The sequence below is a fragment of the Hemicordylus capensis genome, chromosome 3, assembly GCF_027244095.1.
Source record: "Hemicordylus capensis ecotype Gifberg chromosome 3, rHemCap1.1.pri, whole genome shotgun sequence".
NCBI classification, from domain to species: Eukaryota; Metazoa; Chordata; class Lepidosauria; order Squamata; family Cordylidae; genus Hemicordylus; species Hemicordylus capensis.
Window position 1 is genome coordinate 209,592,720 of NC_069659.1, and position 21,375 is coordinate 209,614,094.

At 42.5% G+C, this 21,375-nt stretch overlaps 1 protein-coding gene and 1 long non-coding RNA gene across 29 annotated transcripts in view; one reads left to right on the forward strand and one right to left on the reverse strand.

Moving 5' to 3' along the window:
• Positions 1-21,375, forward strand: part of ZMIZ1 (zinc finger MIZ-type containing 1) — a 640,668-nt gene that overhangs the window by 495,888 nt on the left and 123,405 nt on the right. Inside the window, exon 1 of one of the 28 annotated variants that reach the window (XM_053309143.1) lies at positions 6,632-6,739. The exons of the other annotated variants lie outside the window; for them this stretch is intronic. The gene's annotated coding sequence lies outside the window, so the exon portion shown is untranslated. Of the gene's footprint in view, positions 1-6,631; positions 6,740-21,375 lie in introns of those variants that run through there. 28 annotated transcript variants of the gene reach the window in all.
• On the reverse strand, positions 1,585-11,442 carry LOC128350665 (uncharacterized). The gene is made up of 2 exons (XR_008319368.1): positions 10,400-11,442; positions 1,585-3,280 (listed from the first exon to the last, which is right to left on the reverse strand). It is a non-coding gene; the product is annotated as an uncharacterized LOC128350665 (long non-coding RNA).

Sequence of the window (21,375 nt, forward strand, 5' to 3'; positions counted from 1 at the left end):
CAACAGGAGAGAGGGCATGCCCTCAGCTCTTGCCTATGGGCTTCCCAAAGGTATCTGGTGGGCCACTGTGAAAAACAGGATGCTGGACTAGAAGGGCCTTCGGCCTGATCAGCAGGACTGTTCTTAAGAGCCAGGTCTAGGAGACGGATGGAATCCAGACCTAGAGTTAGGGTACTTAAGCCCAGTTGCTGGAGCTTTGGAGCCTAAGTAAGGACAAAGGCTTCTGCTAAAGTGCAAAATGTACTAATTTGTTGACCTAGCAAGAACAAAAGGCTAAGCCCCTGGTATTTATACTAGGCACAGCCAATCCAGACGCTGCCTGCCAAATGCAGGATGGATCTAATGATGTACATCCCTCTTCCTTTCTGTGCCTGAAGAGGGCTCTGAGGCTTGAGCACACACAGTCCCAAAGAAACTCACTAGGCTAAATCAAAACCGCAGACTGTGAGGTTCCCCTACAGGGGAAGTATTCAAATGTGCTTCCCTCCAGCTACCTTCTGCAAATGTGCTTTAAATGAACATCGGCATCATTTTTCAGTCGATTGCAATGGAACACAGGTGAGGAGGCAAGCCCTAAGGTTTGTAGGTTACTTTAAAACAACGTGGGGGGTTTTAGGTAGGACACCCTGATTTTGTTAATAGAATACTTGATGGAGTTAGTGCTGACTTTGAATTGCTTGTGTATGCTGTACTTTTAAATATATTCGTATTTGGATGTCAGCCATCCATCTCTCTCACACCTAACCAAATTGTCTTCAAAGGCATCCCTATCTACAGAGCATTACAGTAGCCAAGTCTTGAGAATACAAAGGCATGAGTGACAGTTGCTCAGTCTTAAGAGGAAAGGTAGCAGATTTCTTATGAAAAGTGCTCCTAGCTCCACTACAGCCTTATTATCCAGTTGCCTCAGTGGATCCGGAAATGCCCTAAGGCTGTGAACTTCAGTGACCAGGGAAGGACAGATTTCATTAGTGGCTGATGTCCAGATCACAAGCCCTGCTAACAACCATAGTTGCTATCTGTCTTGTCTATAGTCACAATCAATCTGTCATTATGTCATAAGACTTTCATTGCTGTGGCTATACATGCTCTTTGACAGTATTCCACATTTCATAGTTTAATCTTACCTTTAACCCTAGCCTACATCAGAGGAGCCCTTCTTAGGATTTTGTTTTGTTTTGTTTGTAAATGTACATGCCTTTTCTTTCCCCCCTGCCATCTCCTTCCCTCTTCTCTTCTGAAAATATTGGAGGAGAGGGCTTCCATATCCTGCCAGACAATCATGTGAAATAGGAAGATAGGGTTTGAGGTAAAAATCTATGCTGTGAATATTTTACAGGGAAAATAATGAAGTTATTTAATAACTTATGAACCTTAAACATGGTGCTCTATTCTTTTTGCTACTACCTCATTTTACAGTGCAGAATTAAAACTATCTTTCAGTCTACTAAAGCAAAACAGAATTGTGATGCTATGTTTTACAGTTTCTTGCTGTTTGATGATTTAATTTTCATAAGTGTATACTTGCACATTGCATTTGCTGGTGGTTTTATTATATATTTTTACAAATGACTGAGATCCATGTTTGTTAAACAAGAGTGCCTTAGAAAACAAATATATTATAAGCATCAGTCATAAACACACAGAATTACCATACAATTACAGCCCGGAAGCATCAGCCAAAGATATAATCATGTAGACAAGAAAAATACAGCAATAAATCTCTGAACAATTGTTACAATTTACTGCGGAATTACATAGCAAATTCATCTCAGATGTGTCAAAATGTTAGAAGAGGTCGGGCAGGTGACGTCAAAACCTGTCGTTAAGAGGAGTTTCCCCTCCTCCCCCCACTTAGGGGAAAACAGATAGCTTCTTAAGTGACTAACATGATTTTCATAGGAATTGGTTGCAAAAGACCTGGAATGCTCAGCTTGCATTGTCTTGATCAATATCATGGAGGTTCCAAATGGAACTGTCCTGTGGCTTCCATGTTTTACTCTAGCTTAAACACTCACTTTCATGCCCTATGACTTTGGGAGAGCACATTCCATGCAATTGCAAACAATGTTAATGTTTATTTTACTTGTAATACTACTGAAGGAAATGACAGATAAAGCACTGCATTTGGGGGTGGGGGCATATTTTCATTATGAACACAAGAATTATCCTATTTCTAAATGGATAATCTCTGATGTGGGTGTCATTGCCATGAGGGAATACTTAATAAATATGCCCTTTATTTTGATTGATGGTCTTAACAAAATAACTGTATAAAGAATGTGCAGATGTACATGATATCCTGGTGTAACTTATTATTTTCCGTGTTGGTTTTCAGAAGGAAATTATTTAATGTTTCTCCTGTACAGATACTATTAGCATCACCCCAAGAGCTGCTTCTCATGCTAGTGTTCACCGCCCTGAGCCATTTTGGAAGGGCGGTATAAAAATCAAATAAATAAATAAATAAATAAATGATCTGTGCCAAATTTCATAACTCTAGGCCAAGCCATTCCAAAAAAATAAAGGGGGTCCTTTTTTCCTTTGGGAAACATCATGAGACTTTCTAGGAAAGTGGGCACATGGACCTGGGCCCCCAGGTCCATGCCTAACAGCACCCCTGGGCACAGCCCAGACACAGGCTTATTGCTTCAGTGAGAACGAAGCATGCATAACTTTGTTATTAAATGAGTCATAAAATGACTCTTTTATGATGATTCTTGGCTTTGACTATTTTATTTGATTAGTGAGTCTGTTGCTAGCACAACCAATTAGGATGCCTAACCAATTTAGATGTGCTAACATTTCACCAGGGTTTCCACACATTTAGACTTAGCTCATTAGCCAGCCATTATTTGTGGTCACCACCACCAATCGCCTCTCTTCCATCAAATCCTTTTCTGGCACACAGGCAGAGGTCTTAGGAGAGAAGCAGGTCTTCCGTCATTTGTACTGGAATGTGAAGAGGTAGGAAACAGTGGGAGCTCTCTTTTACGTCTCAGAAAGGATTCCTGCTGCGTTCTGCCTTCTCAGAAATGGCAGTGGAAATGATACCTCTGGGGAAGAGATCTGTCCTGCCTGGAGGGCTGGGAGGCACTCACCACTGGTGAGCAGGCAACCTGCTTATCACACTGATGACCCATCCAGTTTCATAGGTTGGTCCAGATCTTGTGCACATATTCATGCAGATCCCTAGAAATTCTGTGCCTTGATCAGACCACACATGCACAGAAGAGTAGGACTGTCACTGCTGGGCTGTAGACTGATAACAATGCAGGAACTGTAATACAAGTCATAGCAAGATTGCAACTCATGTTGAATGTCTGGACAAGATCTGAGTCTCAAGAGTCTGGACAAGACCTATGGAATATAGAGGCCAGTTGTATGCCAACGCTGGACTGAGGGCATAAGTAGGCCAGTGGATAGGGAAGCTGATAGACTGAGAGGGTAGCCTAAGGGACAGTAGACAACCCGGCAAGAATACCTACAGCAAAGCTAGGAAGCTACACAAACAAGGCCAAAAGTCTGGTTATTGCCTCAGCAATGACTGAGGCCCAGCTTAAAAGCATTTATAGTCAGACCAGATCAGGAGAGGAACCAGTGGCAGAGTTGGAGCCAGGCTGGGACCTGGAAGAGCAATATTCCTCTTTTTCTTCTGCTGCCTCTTTGAGTGCTTTCACCGCAAAAACTACCATTGCACAGGCCAAGGGGCTGCTTCCTTGAATCCTGTTCAATCCTGACAAAGTAGGAAAGGAGTAGGAGGGAACAAAAAGCTACTTAGATCTTTACTAAAGACTGCTGAGCCTTATAGTGGTCAACTAGCATAGGATTACAAGTACTCACCAGGTCTGGGAAATTGCTACAGCTATGACTTTCTCTAGTTGATTAGCTTTATTTCTCTAGTTGGATAGCCCTATCCACCCCCAGCACAGTACCTCCAGTGACTGTTGCTGGTGTGTGTCTTATGTTTCTTTTTAGAATGTGAGCCCTTTGGGGACAGGGAGCCATCTTATTTGTTATGTCTCCTTGTAAACCGCCCTGATCCATTTTTGGAAGGGCGGTATAGAAATCGAATTATTATTATTATTATTATTATCATCATCATCATCATCATCATCATCCATCATCATTATTATTATTATCATCATCATCATCATCATCATCATCCATCATTATTATTATTATTATTATTATTAATTTATTGGGCGCACTGGTTTTTCGTAGCTCTTAATGTAAGCTATTTGTCTCCGCACTCATAACTGTGTCAAGAGGCTCACATAGCCTAGTTGCATTTTGAAAGATCTAAATCACAGCAGAATGCAACTGAACAATAAGTTTGCATTTGCATTGGAAGTCCAGAATATCCTGTTCCAGAAGAGTAGTCCTGTTAGTATTTTGAGAGCCAGCATAGCGTGGTGGTGAGAGTGTTGGACTAGGACCGGGAAGACCCGAGTTCGAATCCCCATCCAACCATGAAACTCACTGGGTGACTCTGGGCCAGTCATGTATCTCTCAGCCTAACCTACCTCACAGAGTTGTTGTAAGGATAAATATAACCATGTACACCACTCTGAGCTCCTTGGAGGAAAAAGTGGGATATAAATGTAAAAATAAATAAATAAAATAAACCCAAGAGAGCTGTTGAAAGCTGACAAACGTACTGTGGCATAAGCTTTCCATAGGCAAGAGTCTAGATCATCAAATGTGTATTATCTGTGTTCCTTGTTTCCCCACACTACTCATTTTTCTTTTTGAAGATTTATTAAAAGAGCAATGGAATTGAATGTTTGGGGACTCTGTGTAGGCTTATATGGTCACTAGGGTCCCAGAAAGGTTAGCTACTTGTTCATTTCTGCTATATTCACATTTTGCTTGCTATAGTATTAGGTTTCTCCTTTTAATTCTGCCAAATTCTCTAACTTCTTCTAACAGTTCATTCTTCTTTTGGCCAGTTCATTCTTCTTTTGTGCAATTGCATGAAGATGAAAAACCAATTTACGTTTTTGTAAAATGATTTTATGCCTCATTATAGCCTCATTCTTCCAGTCTTTAAATAGCTCCATTCTTTTTTGTTATTTCTTCTAAGGCCTCTAATGATTTTCCCCTCCCACCCTCACCCTCCTTTAAAATATGATGTCTCTTTCCAGGGGTTCAGATTTCCCCCAAGCATTTAAGGAATCCCCACCTCATTTTACTGAACTTCCCCCTGCCAAGCTAATAATCCATATCTATCTCCCCACCACAAAATGTAAGTGAGGAGTTGCTCCTCAAGCTTTCCCTCTGTCTGCAGCCCTGCATCTTTCTTTGGTTTAGGGACAGATATTTTACTTAGAGTACTATGTGCCATTGTTTTTATCCCTTGCATACTGATCAAGTATATTTTAATTTAACTATTCTTAGTGGCATATCATCTGATAAAATAATATGTATGAGTATTAATTGTCCCCTTTGCCAAGCCGAGTCTACCTCTGGTTTGCATTTAGATGGGTGACCACATGTGAGCACTGTCTGTTGTAAGATGTTCCTCTTAGGGGATGGGGCCATAGCTCAGTGGTAGAGCATCTGCTTGCATGCAGAAAGTCCCAGGTTCACTCCCGTGGCATCCCCAGGTAGAACTGGGAGCAATTCCTGCCTGAAGTCTTGGAGAGCCATTGCCAGTCAGTGTAGACAATCCTGAGCTAACTGAACCAATGGTCTGACTCAATATAAGGCAGCTTTCTGTGTTCCTAATATATTATTTTTGGTAAAGTCCTGGACCTGGATAAATGTTTTAATACATGTATTCATTTGCTTTCCAGTTGCTTATCCATTTAGGCTTTAAAGTGTCAGGTTCTGGCATTAAGTCCTGGTGTAGCAGATCACATCAATACAAAAGTAAAATTCAGGGTTGAAGCCCTGGTGTTACTTTGGCCACAACTGTCTGCATCCCTGCAGTGAGTCTCTCCCCACCTCCCATTATACTGTTAAATGTATCAGTGGTTGCCACTAGGTATGCACACAAATCAAATTTTGCGATTCAATTAGAATGGGAATAGAATTGGTTCAAAACAGTCGATTATAATTGGTCAATTCAATTTGAGTTTGACTCGAATTACCCTTTTGAGGGTTATTCAAATAGCTCAAATCGTCTAGATTTGAGTCGACTCTATTTACATTTGAATCGATTCACACATCCCTAGTGGCCACTGGTGAGGCAGCTCTTTCCCAGATGGGTCAACTCATACAGGGAATTCTGCTTCACGGACACCTGGGGAACTCTAGCCCTGCTTACAGAGAGATCAAGTAAAGTGCCTGTGGTGAAGAAAACTGTAGGGCAAAATTAAGTAGCGGAGAGATGCATAAAGATATTCATTCAAAAAATATGTGACTCTTCTGCACTTTTACTTAGGACAGCAGAAATGGCTGACAGAGGGAAGTAGGTATGAGGTCATGGGAGGTTGGCAGCCAATCAGAGAGGGGGATTCATTTGCACATGAGCCAAGAAAGGAAATTGGATTGAAACGTGGGTTTTTCATGTGGTGCTAGTCTGTGTTTTAAGAGTATTTTAATTGGAATTAAAAAAAAACTGCCCTTGGGATCAGTTGTTTTGTTTGAAAGGCAGGTTAAACAAACAAACAAATGGAAGTGAACTTTAAAAGAAAGTTTGACCCCTCGACCAACATAGGAGGAGAGGAGACAGTTCAGTCCTCCTTCAGTCTTCAGACCATGCTAGCAGACTAAACAACTTCTTGTTTGAAAGGTTTGCTTAATCACATTTTTCACCTCGCTGAATAACTGCTAAGTTTATATAGCATTATCTGTTTTGGCTGGAATTTCAGGGCCAGAGATTGGTTGGTATGGGGGTGAATCATACTGTATTTTGTGTGTGCGAAGGAGGGCAGAGTGGGGAGAAGAGAACAAGAGAGAAAGGTAGTGTATAATATGGCGTATGATGTGGCTTGGCTTGAGACTTCATTATGACACAGGCTGTTTGTTTAATTTATACACTGCCTAACAATGAAATCTCTAGGCAGTGTAAAAATCAGATGAATCAATGCAATTTCAGATTCCAGAATGCAAGTTGGGAGCATCTTATGATCATTTTTGTCCATCTTGAAGACTGCTGTTGATTCTCTTTGTATTTATAGTTTTGTAACTTTTAGCAATTTCAGATATGTAATAATCCTTTACTTAAATAGAATAAAGGATATTTAGGGGTATCTAATGTGCTCTTTTGAATCTCTTAAGGAATTATAGAAATATAGCTTCTTATAATATTTATATGATAATGTAGTTCACAAAGTACAGTATTTTTGCTAGCTTGAACCAGTACCATCTTGGATATCTTGTAGTGTGTGTGTTTTAAGGTCAGAATTATATACTGTATTGTAGTATATAGAGGAATAATTTTAGAGAATGAAGACTAGAATAACTTGTTTGGCCCATTCTATAGTGGATTGGAAATGTTCAGGGATATGCTTTGGAAACTCAGGCTTAAACACACATGCACACACTGCACCCAGCATTTATTATTTTATTTTGTGCAGCTCTTTAATTGCAGAGCCTATCAATTGTTTTGTTCTTGGAAGATATTGAGTATAATTTACTTTCTATGCTATGTTGAATCCAAGTTCCCCTTCCAATGTGACATCCACTATTCAAGATTGTAAAGCATGATGTTCATTCTGTGCTGCCCCTAAGGGCCTGTTATTTCCTGGGGAGAAATCTCAACATGTTACAGGTCTCTGCCTCTTACGTTCTCCCCACATTGAAGGGGAAGGGAGCAGCCAGTGAACCAGGCAATACAGCACTCATTTGAAGCAGTATCTTCTTGACTCCCCAGTGGCTTGCCAGAAAGAATGGGGAAAAGGTCAAGGTGATGCCACTTTTAAAATAAATGCAGTTACTTTCCAGAGTGATAGTGGGGGTATATATGTTGACGATTAATAGTAACTTGGTATTTCTCCCAGGGATGTACTGTGAGCAGGCTCAGAGGTAGTTCCGGGTCTGTATTTCCAGATAACTTCTTGAATGAATATATGTGGAATAGACACATCTTTCTTTCTTCCATTTCCTGAATATTTTGCTTCTGGCCAAGTCCTGTTTTCCTGCGGATGAAAGTGGGATTGAAAAATTGCCACTAATGATGTCTTCAGGTGGCCCATTGCTTGTCTTCACTCATCTCTAAGAGCAACAGCAGGTGTTTTATGTTCTCCTCCTGTTAGCTTCGGAAAAGAAAAACACCTTCCAATTCTTCTGGAAAGAGCAGTGTTAAATGTTTGCCTAGATCAAATTAATGATCTTTTGTAATAAAAAGCACAGTCATTGAAATAATCAGACTCCTCTTTTTGCCCTGACAAACAAATCCCTGAGTGGTGCAACATTTCTATTCATCTAAAATATTTGAGCTGTTTTCCTAATTGTTATATTGCTTTAATGTGTCTCACATATGCTAATCAATAGCATTCTGTCAAATAGAATGTTGAAGCAGTGCTTGTAATGAGCTCCTCCCTACAGTGTTCAGATAAGCCTACTTAAATGCTGGAAAATATGAATCCTTCCGCAGTGCCTTAAGCCACAGCACTCTCTTCTTAGGCCATGTTCTCAAATTAAAATTTGTATACCAGGGCAAACCATTTTTTTTTTTTTGTTCCACAAATTATGCTGTTAGGTTTTTTAAAATCTCCATAAAGGAGCTGGGATCGGAGGAGGCTGTAGATCAGAGTTTCTTAATTTTGGGTACCCAGATGTTGTTGGACTGCAACTCCCGTCATTCCCAGCTGTGGCCTTTGTGGCTGGGGATGATGGGAGTTGTAGTCTAACAGCATCTGGGGACTCAAGGTTGAGAAACCCTGCTGTAAATGAAAAATGGCTGGCAGGGGAAGGAAATCCTATGATTATCACAAAACATCTAGTTTCTCCTTGTGACCCCCTGCACACACACTTTGACTGGCACACATATTTTGAGTTAGAGTCCATGTCAAGGGCCTTTGCCTCTGGTCTGGGTCCATGTCAAGGGCTAGATGTCACTTGTGAGATGCTGGACATACAGGAATCATATAGGTGGAAGCCTTTACATGGACCCTGTCAACTGTGGGCACAACCAAGGAAGTCAGGGTATATGGAAAAAAGAATCTTAGAGTGGAACTAGATATTTGATGACTAAATACCAAATTTCATTTCCTTGTCAGCTGCTTCTCTTCTGCAACCCCTTCCTCAGGGTGGCTTTCCCTATTTGCCTTGTAACATGAGTATGTAAGGGAAAGTGGCCAGGAAAGGAATTGCAGAGGAAAAGCACCACCTCTTGCCTGCTCCCACCCTAGTCCCTCCTAGTGTGGAGTGAAGTAATCTAGTGGAACAATCACCTTTGTTTTATCTATATCCTAGTTTCATTCCATTTTTGGTGTGTGTGGGGGTTGTTGTTTTTTGTTTGTTGGTTGGTTGGTTTTTAACCATGTCCACTTGGTGCAGAAATAGCCCTTCCAAGCATTGCTATGTTTCCTTCATTGTGGCAGAATATGTCTTTTGTCGCACAAAGCAGGCTTGTACTCACTGTTCTTGCCGATACTCTTTTGCAGCGTTTAATCTAGAATGCTATTCCTTCACATGATTTTTTGGTGCATACACTCACACACACACTTCTCCTCTTCACATTTGCAGCTTCCTTTGTTAGGTATAATAATCTAAGATACTATACTTGGCTGAGTTGCATTTCTTGTTATCTGCTCTGCCTCCCAATTAGGTATGCTTTGAAACTTCGGTATGCATGCTGCGTTTGCTGCCAACAGCCTGTCTGTTGCTAAATATTCAGCCTGGCTAATTTGTATATACCATGTTAACGGTTGTTGAGTGCCAGATTTCTAGTGGCAATTACAATGCAACACTGCCTACAAATATGGCACTGGTTACCAGCAGCCTTTCTTTCTTAAAATGATTGATGTGCATCTTTTGCCTCTTAGGGTATGTTAACGTTTTTGGGAAGAGCTGTAGTCACTGGTAGAGCACATGCTTTGCATGCATAAGATCCTAGCTCCAGTCCTTGATCTCTCCATTTAAAAAGAGATCTTGGTAGCAATGCCAGGAAAGACCTTGGCCTGAGGCCTTGGTGGGGAGTTTCTGCCAATCAGAGTAGACAATACTGGGCTAGATGGACTAAGAATCTGACAGCATCATATGTGTGTTCAGAATGTAGTTATTTTGTTTGCATCTTGTCTTTCTGCCCAGCTGCTCAAAAACATTTCCAGCAATTTAAAACAAAATAAACAATTAATGTAATACATTTCATCAGTGAAACCCCAAAACCAGCTGCAGAAATACATCACTCTTAGACTATCCTAGGACAAGAAGCTACTTAGGAAGCGTTAAGATTTTCTTTTTGAAGAAAACTGCTACTATTCATACATTTATTATTATTATTTACTTATTATTTATTGTTTGCTACTGCTCCTCCTCCTCTTCTTCCTCTTCCTCCTCCTCCTCTTCTTCTTCATTAGCCGCCCCATAACAAATTGTTCTCTGGGCAACTCACAACAAAGGATTAAAACATATAATAAAAACACATCACATTAAATCATAACAGACAAAAAAGAAAAAAAAATACAATATAATACAAAGTAGTTTAAAAACTTAAAAATTCATTTTAAAATTAGTTAAATATCATCAAATCTGAAAACCAGAATTTAAAAGACCTGGGTCAACAAAAAGGTCTTTACCCGGCATCTAAAAGAACAAAATGACAAACCCAGGTGAACCTCACTGGGGAGGCTATTCCATATTCCAACTCCACCACCTCCTCCTCCTCATCTTATCTCTTGTATGCGGTCCAACTTGGACTCCACTATTTCTGCAAAGTTTATTAAGAGGGTGCCCAGCAATCCCTTTTTCAGTGCTAGATTAGATCAGTTTCAATCTGTGATTCCTGAGGATGTGGACAATAGGGGTGTGCATGGTCCGGACCGGCACTGAGGGGGGGGTCTCCCTTTAAGGGCGGGGGGGGTAGAACTTACCCCTCCCACCGCTTTTCCCCCTCCGGCGCTGTAGTAAAATGCGAAGTTTTTGGGGCGGCAGCGTTCTTCGCCGCCGCCCCTGCCCCCATTGTCGCCTGCAAGTCTTTCTACGAGCAATACGCATGCGCGCCTTCCCTGGATCCCTTAGCAATGCATAGTTACAGGCCAGTCTCCAGTCTCCCATGGTTGTGCAAGGTGATAGAGAAAGTTGTGGTGAACCAGCTCCAGGTGGTTTTGGAGGAAACTGATTATCTAGACCCATTTCAAACAGGCTTTAGAGCTGATTGTGTGGTTGAGAAAGTCTTGGTTGGCCTGATGGATTACCTTTACCAGGGAATCAGCAAGCAGTGTGTTGGTTCATTTGGATCTCTTGGTGGCATTCAAAACCTTCAACCATGGTGTCCTTCTGGATTGCCTGGAGGAGTTGGAGATAGGAGGTGGGGCAGTGGGCGGAGTGCTCTCTGGGCCTGTCCCCCCAGCCTAGCGGCCCTTTAAAACTGTGAGGCATGCCTGTGCAGTTAGAATAGATCATCGCAAGTCCGTGATATCATGGGCTTGCTACAATCTATTCAAACTGCACAGGTGCACCTCACAGTTTTCAAGAGCTGCTGGGCTGGATGGACAGGCCCAGTGGCCGCTCTTCCTGGTGCCATGGTGGGGGGGGGCGGAGTAGGCTTGCTCAGCTCACCCCCTGGCCATGCACTTGGCTGCTAAAATTACATAAAAGCCATGGTTCGGTGCGACAGGGCCTCACGGTGACAAGGGGCGGCTTGAGGTGGCAGGGGGGCTTGCAGCGGAGGTGGTCCAGGCACCAAAATCACCTAGGAGTGCCACTAGTTCAATTAGCGTAATTACTTGGCTCAATGGGTCTCATTACACTCCCTTAAATCCACCCCAGAATTATCTAGGTGCATAGGGGTTACTTTGCAGATAAATCAATGTGGAACATCTGGTAGGAGAAGTGCTCATTTAGACTATGTATCTCAAAATGCACAGAAATCAGCATCTGCTATAAAATCTTTCCATTACTCTAAAGGTGCCTTGTTTATTCCAGTGGCGGTAAAGTTCTTCTCATTAAAATCTCGGTCACAACTCCTATATGGAGCTCAGCTCGGCCCCTATGATAATTATACCTCATGGGGAATTTTTCAATCAAAAATTTTAAGATCTGTCTTTCAGGTGCCATGTTGTGTTCCTAATGAGGTTCTCCGCCAAGAAGTCTGTATTATCAAAGTAGAAACAAAACGTTGCCTGTGCATTTTTGCATATTGGTTAAAGTTGCTATTCTACCCAGTTGACTTATTTATTTATTTATTTATTTATCATATTTTTATATCACCTGATATGCATATCTCTAGGCGGTGTACAAAATTTAAAACATTTAAAAGTCACAAATTAAAATACATGACAATAAAACCGATATAATAAAATAGTTAAAACAAGTTTTTAAAATTATTAAAATTAATTCTAATTAAAAGCCCGAGAAAACAGGAAAGACTTGAGGTTCTTCCTGAAAACAAACAGAGAAGGAGATGCTCTTATTTAAACAGGAAGCTTATTCCAAAGCCCTGGGGCAACCACAGAGAAAGCCCAAACCTGGGTTGCCACCAAACGAACCAGCGGCAACTGTAACTGGACCTCTCCAGAAGATCCTAACAGGCGGCAGGGATTATGACAAAGGAGGCACTCTCTCAAATAGCCTGGACCCAAGCCATTAAGGGCTTTATAGGTAATAGCCAGCACTTCGTATTTCACCTGGAAATATATCGGTAGCCAGTGCAGTTTTTTTTAGAACCGGTGTTATGCGGTCCCTTCGTGCTGTCCCAGAGAGCAAGCTGGCTGCCACATTCTGTACCAATTGTAGTTTCCGGACTACATACAAAGGCAGCCCTACATAAGAGCGCATTACAATAGTAAAACCTGGAGGTTACCAGCATATGTACCACTGTTTTAAGGTCATTCATCTCTAGAAATGGACGTCGCTGACGTATCAGCCAAAGCTGATAAAAAGTGCTCCTGGCCACCACCTCCACCTGAGAAACTAGGGAGAGCTTTGGGTCAGGAGTACTCCCAAGCTACATACCTGATCTTTCAGGGGGAGTGTAACCCCATCCAGAACAGGCAGATCTAAACCATCTCTCAAGTCCTGGCCCCCCACAGTCAGTACCTCCATCTTGTTTGGATTCAACTTCAGTTTGTTATCCCTGGCTTAATTCCTGACCATGGTTGATAACTATGACTCGAGATGTAAAAAGATCCTTAATGCAGAAATTATGCTTTTATGGCTTTTCCCAGGAAGAACTTATTAAGATGGGTCCTGATCAGGCAAAGAGAATCACAAGTATTGGATGTGGAAGGGTAATTAGATTTAGCTAGCCTTCTAAGAGACATATTTCTGTCTAACTAACTCTTCTGCTTAAGACCTAACAACAGCAAAATTCAGAAGAGCATTGACTCTTGCCTGATTTAACGTACTTCGTATGGGAAATATTAAAAAAGAAACCACCCCTTATATAGCTCGGTTATGCCCTTGTGGTTCGGGAGCCATTGAAAAAACTGCACGTCTTACTTTACTGTTTGTTTTATAAGGATAAAATATATTTATAATAGTTTTATTTCTCCACTTTTAGTAAATTATACTGGCCATACTGATATGTTTTACATTCAACATTTTCTGTCTGATAACATTTCCTTAAATGTGGCTGAATTTTGTTTTGTAGCCTGAACAATTCGTAAAGAGATAGTTGCTTGATGTGATCCCCCCCCCTTTCCCCTTTTCCCAGTTTGCTAGGTATGATGATTATTGTATGATGATTGTTTAGCTGGTTGCTGACTGTAATAAAGGAATCTGAATCTGATTTCCCTGAAATCTTTCAGGGAAAGGTTCCCTAAAGATAAGGAATCTGACAGCCAGTGTTGTAAACTGAAGTGATGATTATCAATAGATTCACCCCATGGCAAGCTCCTCAACAAGCATCTAACTGGCAAAGAAGCTCAGTGGGACTCTACCAAATTTGACATTTACCTGTTTCACAATTCCAGGCACCTCGTTGTCTGAATTCACAAAAATAGAAACAATGACAAATATAGTTGAAACTGACTGTCAAGAGAGTATCTAAAAACATAAATCATTTATATCATTTCTGATGCATGCTGTAGCTTCAGTTTCACATTTCAAGTTTCTACTAATGCTTAAATTATTGAAGTGGGTCCACCAATGGTAGGCCAAAGACCCTAGTCACATTGCAGGTGAAGAGGCTTCCCCACATTTAAGAGATGGGTTTAGCGGGAAAGAAAACATGGAGCCAAAGTGGGCCAGGTTGCTCTGCTCAGCCCTGAGGTAAGGGGCAGCAGGCTGTGTTGATGGTGCCAATTGTTTGAACTGGGCCAAATATGTCAAAAAGTATATCTGGATCAGATGTTCTGTGGCAGTTATGAGAGTGCAAAGCCCATCTTTTTTCTTTCATTTTTTGCTTCCTACTTGACACCCATATTATGATTCTGGATTCACTCATAATTGAGCTGGAAGGCACTTTCCAAACATTTCGTCTTTGAGTTGGCTCTTTAGGAGTATATTAATGTCCATGTTTTGCTGACCCCCTATTAGAGATTCGAAAGAGGAGGGATGTTGAATCCTGCAGTTTAATACGAGACAGCACAACTGCTTTACTGTGGGGAATTGACTGGCCTGGCCGTGCATTCCAGTTGAACATGCACAGTTCCCTGAGGATTTCCAAGTGCAAAGGAATTGCTTACAAAGCACTGACTGCTGCTGCCTCCCCCAATTTTCTCTACCCCTTGGCCCCGATGAAACCTTGAGGCAGGGGGACACTGAGGTAGTGGTGGCTGCAGGTGCTCCAAACCCCAGTAGAACACAACTCCCACTGAAGAGAACGCTTCCGGAGGACTTCACTCCAGCAGCAAAGAGGCTCTGTCAGGTCTGAAGCATGATGCCTGCTAGAGACAAGACTCACAAGCAGGAATTACACACTTCCCTTCTTCACAGCAGGAATTACACCCCAGGCTTTTGCAGAATGCCCTTTCTCAGCAGCGTCTGGACTGGGACCACACATCTCAGAATCCCTAGTAGGAAAATGGTGTTCTGTGCAACATGCGTGCCCACTGTGTTGGGAAGTTGCTTTCTGAACAGCGGACATGGTATGCAGAGCACCACTTTCCTGCCAGGGATACTGGAACATGTAATCCCAGTCCAGTCCCTGTCAAGGAAAAACACTTGGGCAGGGCTTCTGGCACCCACAGCCACTGTTTTCTTCTAACCCTAAAGTAGGTCCCTGGGGGTCTTGGGGCAGGGGAAAGCAGGGAGGGTGGTTTGCATGCTCTGTGGGTGTATGTTTTTAACTTGCAGAAGACTGCAAGGTGGACTGGGTTCAGCCTGATCCTGCATGTGTGCATATGAGCAGAGGCATTCAGTATTATGAGAACCCTTAGTCGAAGGCCCAGATCTCTACGACGTGGCATCCTTCTGCATTCTTTTGCTCCCTTCCCCAGTGCCACCCAGCTATCCCTTTTCTTTCTCTGCCTCTGTATCTCTCAGAGCCACCTCCTTTTCCAGTTATTGAGACGCCCTGTCAATTAGAGGGGAGGGAGAGTTAACTGAGCTGCCCAAGGAATCAATTCTTTTCTTCCTTACTGTTTGGACTGTGTAGAAGCAGCACATGATGAGATTTTACACAATACCCAGTTAATGCTCTAGTCAGCAGCTTCTAAGCGGAGGCGTCAGGAATAAGGATGCTTCTCTGCAGCCCACACAGTATCAGTGGTTCCTAGCTAAACCTGGAATACTGAAGCCTATCTTATGGAAGATTGTTGTGCTTACTGGGGTTTCTGAATGCCTGCATCCTCTTTGTTGTTTTTTCCACAATCAGATCCTTCTAGGCACTGTTGAAAATAGCAAGTGACAGAGCTATCGTTTAGCACTCAAAATTGTTCTTCAAACTTGTTCTTATTGAAACAATGTTATTCTGAGGGTGCATCACTTTATGAATAGTTTATTTTTATTTACATTTATATCTCACTCTTCCTCCAAGGAGCCCAGAGCAGGGTACATGGTTATATTGATCCTCACAACAACCTTGTGAGGTTGGTTAGAGATAAACTACCAGCCCAGAGTTTTATAGCTGGATGGTGATTTGTTTCAGTTTCATTGCTGAATGGAGATTTGAACTTGGGTCTCCCCAGTCCTAGTCAAACACTCTAAGGAATATGGAAGGACACACATTACTCTAAACACTGAGAGGGAGGAAGACTTTCTCTTCAGACATAGACAGCTCGTGCATCCTAGAGAGAAAGAGAGCAGCCAGTTGAGGAGCAAAGTTGTAAGGAATGAGGCCATCACATGTGGTCCCTGAGATGAACAGGGAACAGGAAGCTATACTAGTTTCCTTTAAAAAAACAAACAAAATCACTTCTAAAATGGATTAGCTACCTCATTCTATCCTTAGGGGAGGCTGATGGTACAGGATGTATTTGGGAAAAGAAAGGCTACAGTTTTAATTTTAACTGGATTTGAGGCAGAGGTTGCTTAAACTACAGGTTAAGGCTTGGCTGCTTCAGAAATAGGATTGCCCTTTTTTTGGTAACTGTTTTGGACTGTTATGCCCCTGAATTAACAAATATTGTTTTGCCTCTGTTGTATATTTTAAATCAAAAGAATGTTTGCAATGAATGTTGCAATGTTTGCAAAAGAATTGCAATGAACTGTACGTTTATTGACTGCTTTCTGGGCTATCCATACCCAAAGCTATGATTATACCCCCCCCTTCTTTTCTCTTATGCTAGCCAGCCTGTTTTTACTATAATAAATATAAGTAATCCACTGAAGACTAGAGAGCAAATGTTCAAAATCCAAGTATCTGCTGTTAAGCTCTTAAATCCATATTGGCGCGTTCAGAAAATTGGTCTGTAGTTTAAAGGTGCTGAGCACCTGCCATTCACTCTCTTCAAGCACAGTAGGAGTTCTGGCTGTTCGCTCTCTCTTGAAAATGCATCCAACAGTGCTTTATTTGCTGGTCTAAATACAGATTTTAGAGCCTAACTTTAGGTTCCACATTCTGTCTGAGAGAGCTAGTGAGGATCTACTTGACAGGGAATCCCCTCCCTCTTGAAGCTGAAGCTGGGTTGCTTCAGTTTCAGGAGGGAGGGGAAAGACCTAAGGTCTAGGAGAGACACTGTCCCACTACCTCACACCTCTTAGGAGGGAGTAAATTGGCTAAGGAAGAAAGAGGGCTCCAGCCAAAAGCTCTGCAGCCTACAGGCCCACTGAGATGAAAAGTTGGAGATCCATTAGTTATCCATGTTTTTAGTTTAAAACAACAACAAAACAGCCAGCCCATGCGATTTTCCAGTGTACCCACCCCTGTTATCCACCCCTGTTGCTATGTGACCCATTAGGAAAAAATTACAGGCATCCCTAACGGGGCAAGTAGCAACTTTGTTGGGGGCATTTACTTGAGGAGAATGTCATGCAGTGGGGAAGAATTGAGCTCCTGCTCCTTAAGTGAAACAGTCCTGATTCAAATCCACTCCCATGACTGCTTTTTAAATAAGAAGTTCTGGTAAGAAGTAATATGCCTACTTTCTTTTCACTATAATCTTAATTTATTTATTATAATCTTAATTTATTAATTTGCCATCTTCACAAGTTAGCCTACTTCTGCCTCAAACATTCACACATCCAACTTCTTGAATTGGGGTGGAGGGCATAATCACAAATGATGGCATTGAGGTGTTCCTATGTGTCCCTACTACTGTACTAAATTTGGTTCAAATGGGAGAGGCAGTTCACAAGTTAGCTCACCTGAGCCTCAGCTGTTTACATGTGTGCCATCTTGAACTGGGGTGGATGACATCATCACAAACTATGCCATTGAGATGTCCCTCCCTATGTGTCATGACAATTGTACCAAATTTGGTCCAAATCAGTCTAGACATTGCAAATTTGATATGAGACATGGACATACACACACATGCAAAGCTGGGTGTTCTCATTAGCTTACTTCTCTTAAGGAAAGTAGGCTAAAAATGTAACAGAGATGGGAGATCTGCTAAAGGATCTTCCAGCATCTTAGCTAATTTGGCCCTTTTGCTAGAGATGCATAGGAGACAGCATGAAGCAACTCTTGTTTCTTTTCACTGAGGCTGTTTCGCTTGGAATGCACAGGATACATGGGCATCTGCAGGATTTGTTTGGTTTGTTTTTGTGTGGGGGGGGGGCTAAATACACACACACAAATATATACTTAAAACATGTAAATAAACATTTAAATGCATACAAGGCCATGAGTCCAGAGGTGCAAGTGCCCCCTTGCCCTCCATAGATGCCCATGGCAGCATAGATTAGGCAGGAGAGGATACAAGGAGAAATGTGATGGCACAAGCAGTCTGATACTGAACACACTGCTTTTCGGTTGGACTCTTTCCACCAGCAATATACAGTTTTCCTTTCATTGGAACACGTTTTTACTGTCCTCCCTACTAATGTTCAAGTCCTACCTTCTGCACCAGATCACTGATGGGGATAGGATGGGAAAGGAGCACAGATAGACCTGAAAGACATTTTAATATATTTAATGGATTTATATGCCACCTCAACTCACGTCTCTAGGCGGGTTTGGGGTTTTTTCCTCCATCAGACAGGGTTTTCCACTGTCAAAAATAAATATGTATAGACAACAGGAGACTTTTATTACACAAGCTTCAGATATAGTCTTAGCACAAAGTGACATAAAGTAGTTGCATCATGTCCTGTCCCATCATGTGGACCAGAGCCCACGAGGTCTAGCAGGTAATGAGACAAGGCAACAAAGTAGGGTTGGCCAGGATACAGCACCATGGACTGGTCCATGGGATCTGTTGATCCAACAGGGAGACTGATAGGCCTGTGCATGGTCCAAAATGTTGGATTTCAACCCAATAGTGAGACTGTTGGATGGGGTCATATCAGCCACTCCCAACTGTTGTGTCATATTTGTCAGGTTGGTGCCAGTTAGAGACCTGGCATGTTTGTTGGACATCCCTCACCCTGCCTTCTCCTCCTGAGGAGGCTGCAGCCAAAACTACAAATCCCAGAGCCATTCACACTGCTTGGAGACCAAAAAGGGATGGAGGAGAGCCTTTAAAGTGCCTAAAAGTGTGTGGGGGGGCATGCCTTTTAAACAGAAGCCATTGAAGAAAGATGGCTGATTGAGTGCTCCCTACAGAGCAAAGAGGATGTCATGCAGCTTGTCTCCTGCCCCCACCTGGTTTCAAGTAAAAGAAGGGAAGGAGAGGGCAGGGTAAGTCAGGTTCAATGGACATGTCAGAGATCCTCAGGGTTGTGCTATGAGAGCAGGGGGCCTTCCAACAGCTGAGTGTCACTAGGTTCCATGTTAGGGATGTGCATGAGCCAGTGTGGCGCCTCCTCAAACTGGCTCAGGCACCCGCAGCCAAACCACTTCAGCAGGGTGGGGAGCAGTTCCTCACTTGCTCCACTGTTGCCCTGCCACTCTTCAAGCTGTGACGCTCCCTCTAGCAAAGGCCCCACGCAGCTGCAGCACTGTCCTCTGTAGCCTGAGCACATGGTGTTGGCACACATATGGCTGCCACTGCAGATCATGATTGTTAACGATCCTTTTATTGTATGTGTCTGAGAGATGACACAACGCTATAAAATGTGGGAAACTACATTTTGGTCCACCAGGTACTCAAAGCCAAAAGCCAGTCCGGTGTAATGGAAAGTCTTAGTGGATGGTCTTTGGCAAATCTTCACCTTAACATACCTCACAAGATTCTTGTGAAGATAAAGTTGGGCCAACCCCATTGATGTTATCCTATGATCCTGGGGGATATGACAGGATACAAAATTTGGTAGATAAAAGAATAAGGTTTTGTTTCGTAGCTATTTGAAATGTGTGCCTGATTTATTGTACTGTAACTCCAATTTTTTCCTGTGGATCCCCTGGTTCCCTGGCAAGGAAGAAGGCTTTCCATCCCTTTCCCCAGGCCTCAACCTCACAGGATGTTTGCAGAAGTAGGGAAGTTCTTGACCAACTTTGTCTCTGTTTTCCTAGACTTTGGCCTCCGGCTCTCTCCTGTACCTTGACAGTACTAGTCATTCTCGAGCTTGCCTGCCCCCTCTTTAAGTGCCCAAACACAGGCACTGCAAATCCCCATGAGAGAGTGGGTCCCCATCCCATGTGAACTTGTCCACTTGCAAGAATTCCCTTCACTCCCTGCCCTTCCTGTCACCAGTCCTTCTCATCCTCCCCACATCCAGAGTTGCCCCCTGGCTCTGTTCCAGACCCCCTGTTTTCATGGCCCTTGAGGCCATCTCTCCCTTGGCCACATCCCACTGAGTCCTCAGGCATGGCTGTGCCCTTGTGCCAGCAGGCCACTGAGCAATGGATGCTTGAAGACAGGTTGATGTACACAAGTACATGTTTTTCTGTGATTGACTGTAAATGCACTCACTTTAAATGTTAACCTAGTTAAAGGTTTCCTCGGGGTACAGACAGGAAGAGTACTACAGTGGATGCATTAAGCATAATGTGTGAATCTGTACTTGTGTACCCATATGTACATGTATGTGTACATTGTCGAGATTGTACATTGAACATAATGTATGAACAGGATTATAGTGTCCTTTTGCCCAAACCTCACAGCTTTCTTTTGGAATTGTTTATAAGCAACATTTGAGCTTCCATAGTAATGCAGCAGTCCACACAGTGAACAGTTTCTGCGGCATCTTTCCCTGAATAAACAACACTGTGCAGTATGTAGCATAGCCTGTGTCTGAGGTTTTTTAAATTTTCAAAAACATGTTGGTTCATTTTGCATACAGCAGTGCAAGCATCAGCTCTGGATGGCATTTCTTGCTGTGAATGAAAAGCAGTCAATGGGAGATGCATTTATCACAACCAAACCTTGCATCTCTTGTAAAGATTTCTTAAAGCAGTCACGAAGGAGATACTATAGTGCTGTTCTGCCAATTGAACTCTTGCTGCAGCTTAACTGCAGCAAGAAGTCGTAATCCTATTGTGCTTTTCCTGCTGTCTCCTGGGAAGCAGACGGCACTGAAATGACTGAGCTGTTGTCCTGCCCCTTCTTCACCTGCCTTTGTAGCTGTAAATATAGTGTCTGCCTATAAATAACAGCTTGCTGCACCTTGAAGCCCGTTTCTTAACAAGAGGAGGTGATTTAGTGAGGTGATAAACTGTAACTAATACCAGGGTATCATAATGGGTAAATAGATTAGCACCATGAGCCTCTGTATTTCGCTTTCCAGGGAGTCTGTTCGTTCATTTAGTCTCTCATAGATGCTTACCCACAGCATTTTGCAACACGGCAGGCTGTGTCTCATGCTTCCAGAATCAACAGTCTCGTGTGTCGCATG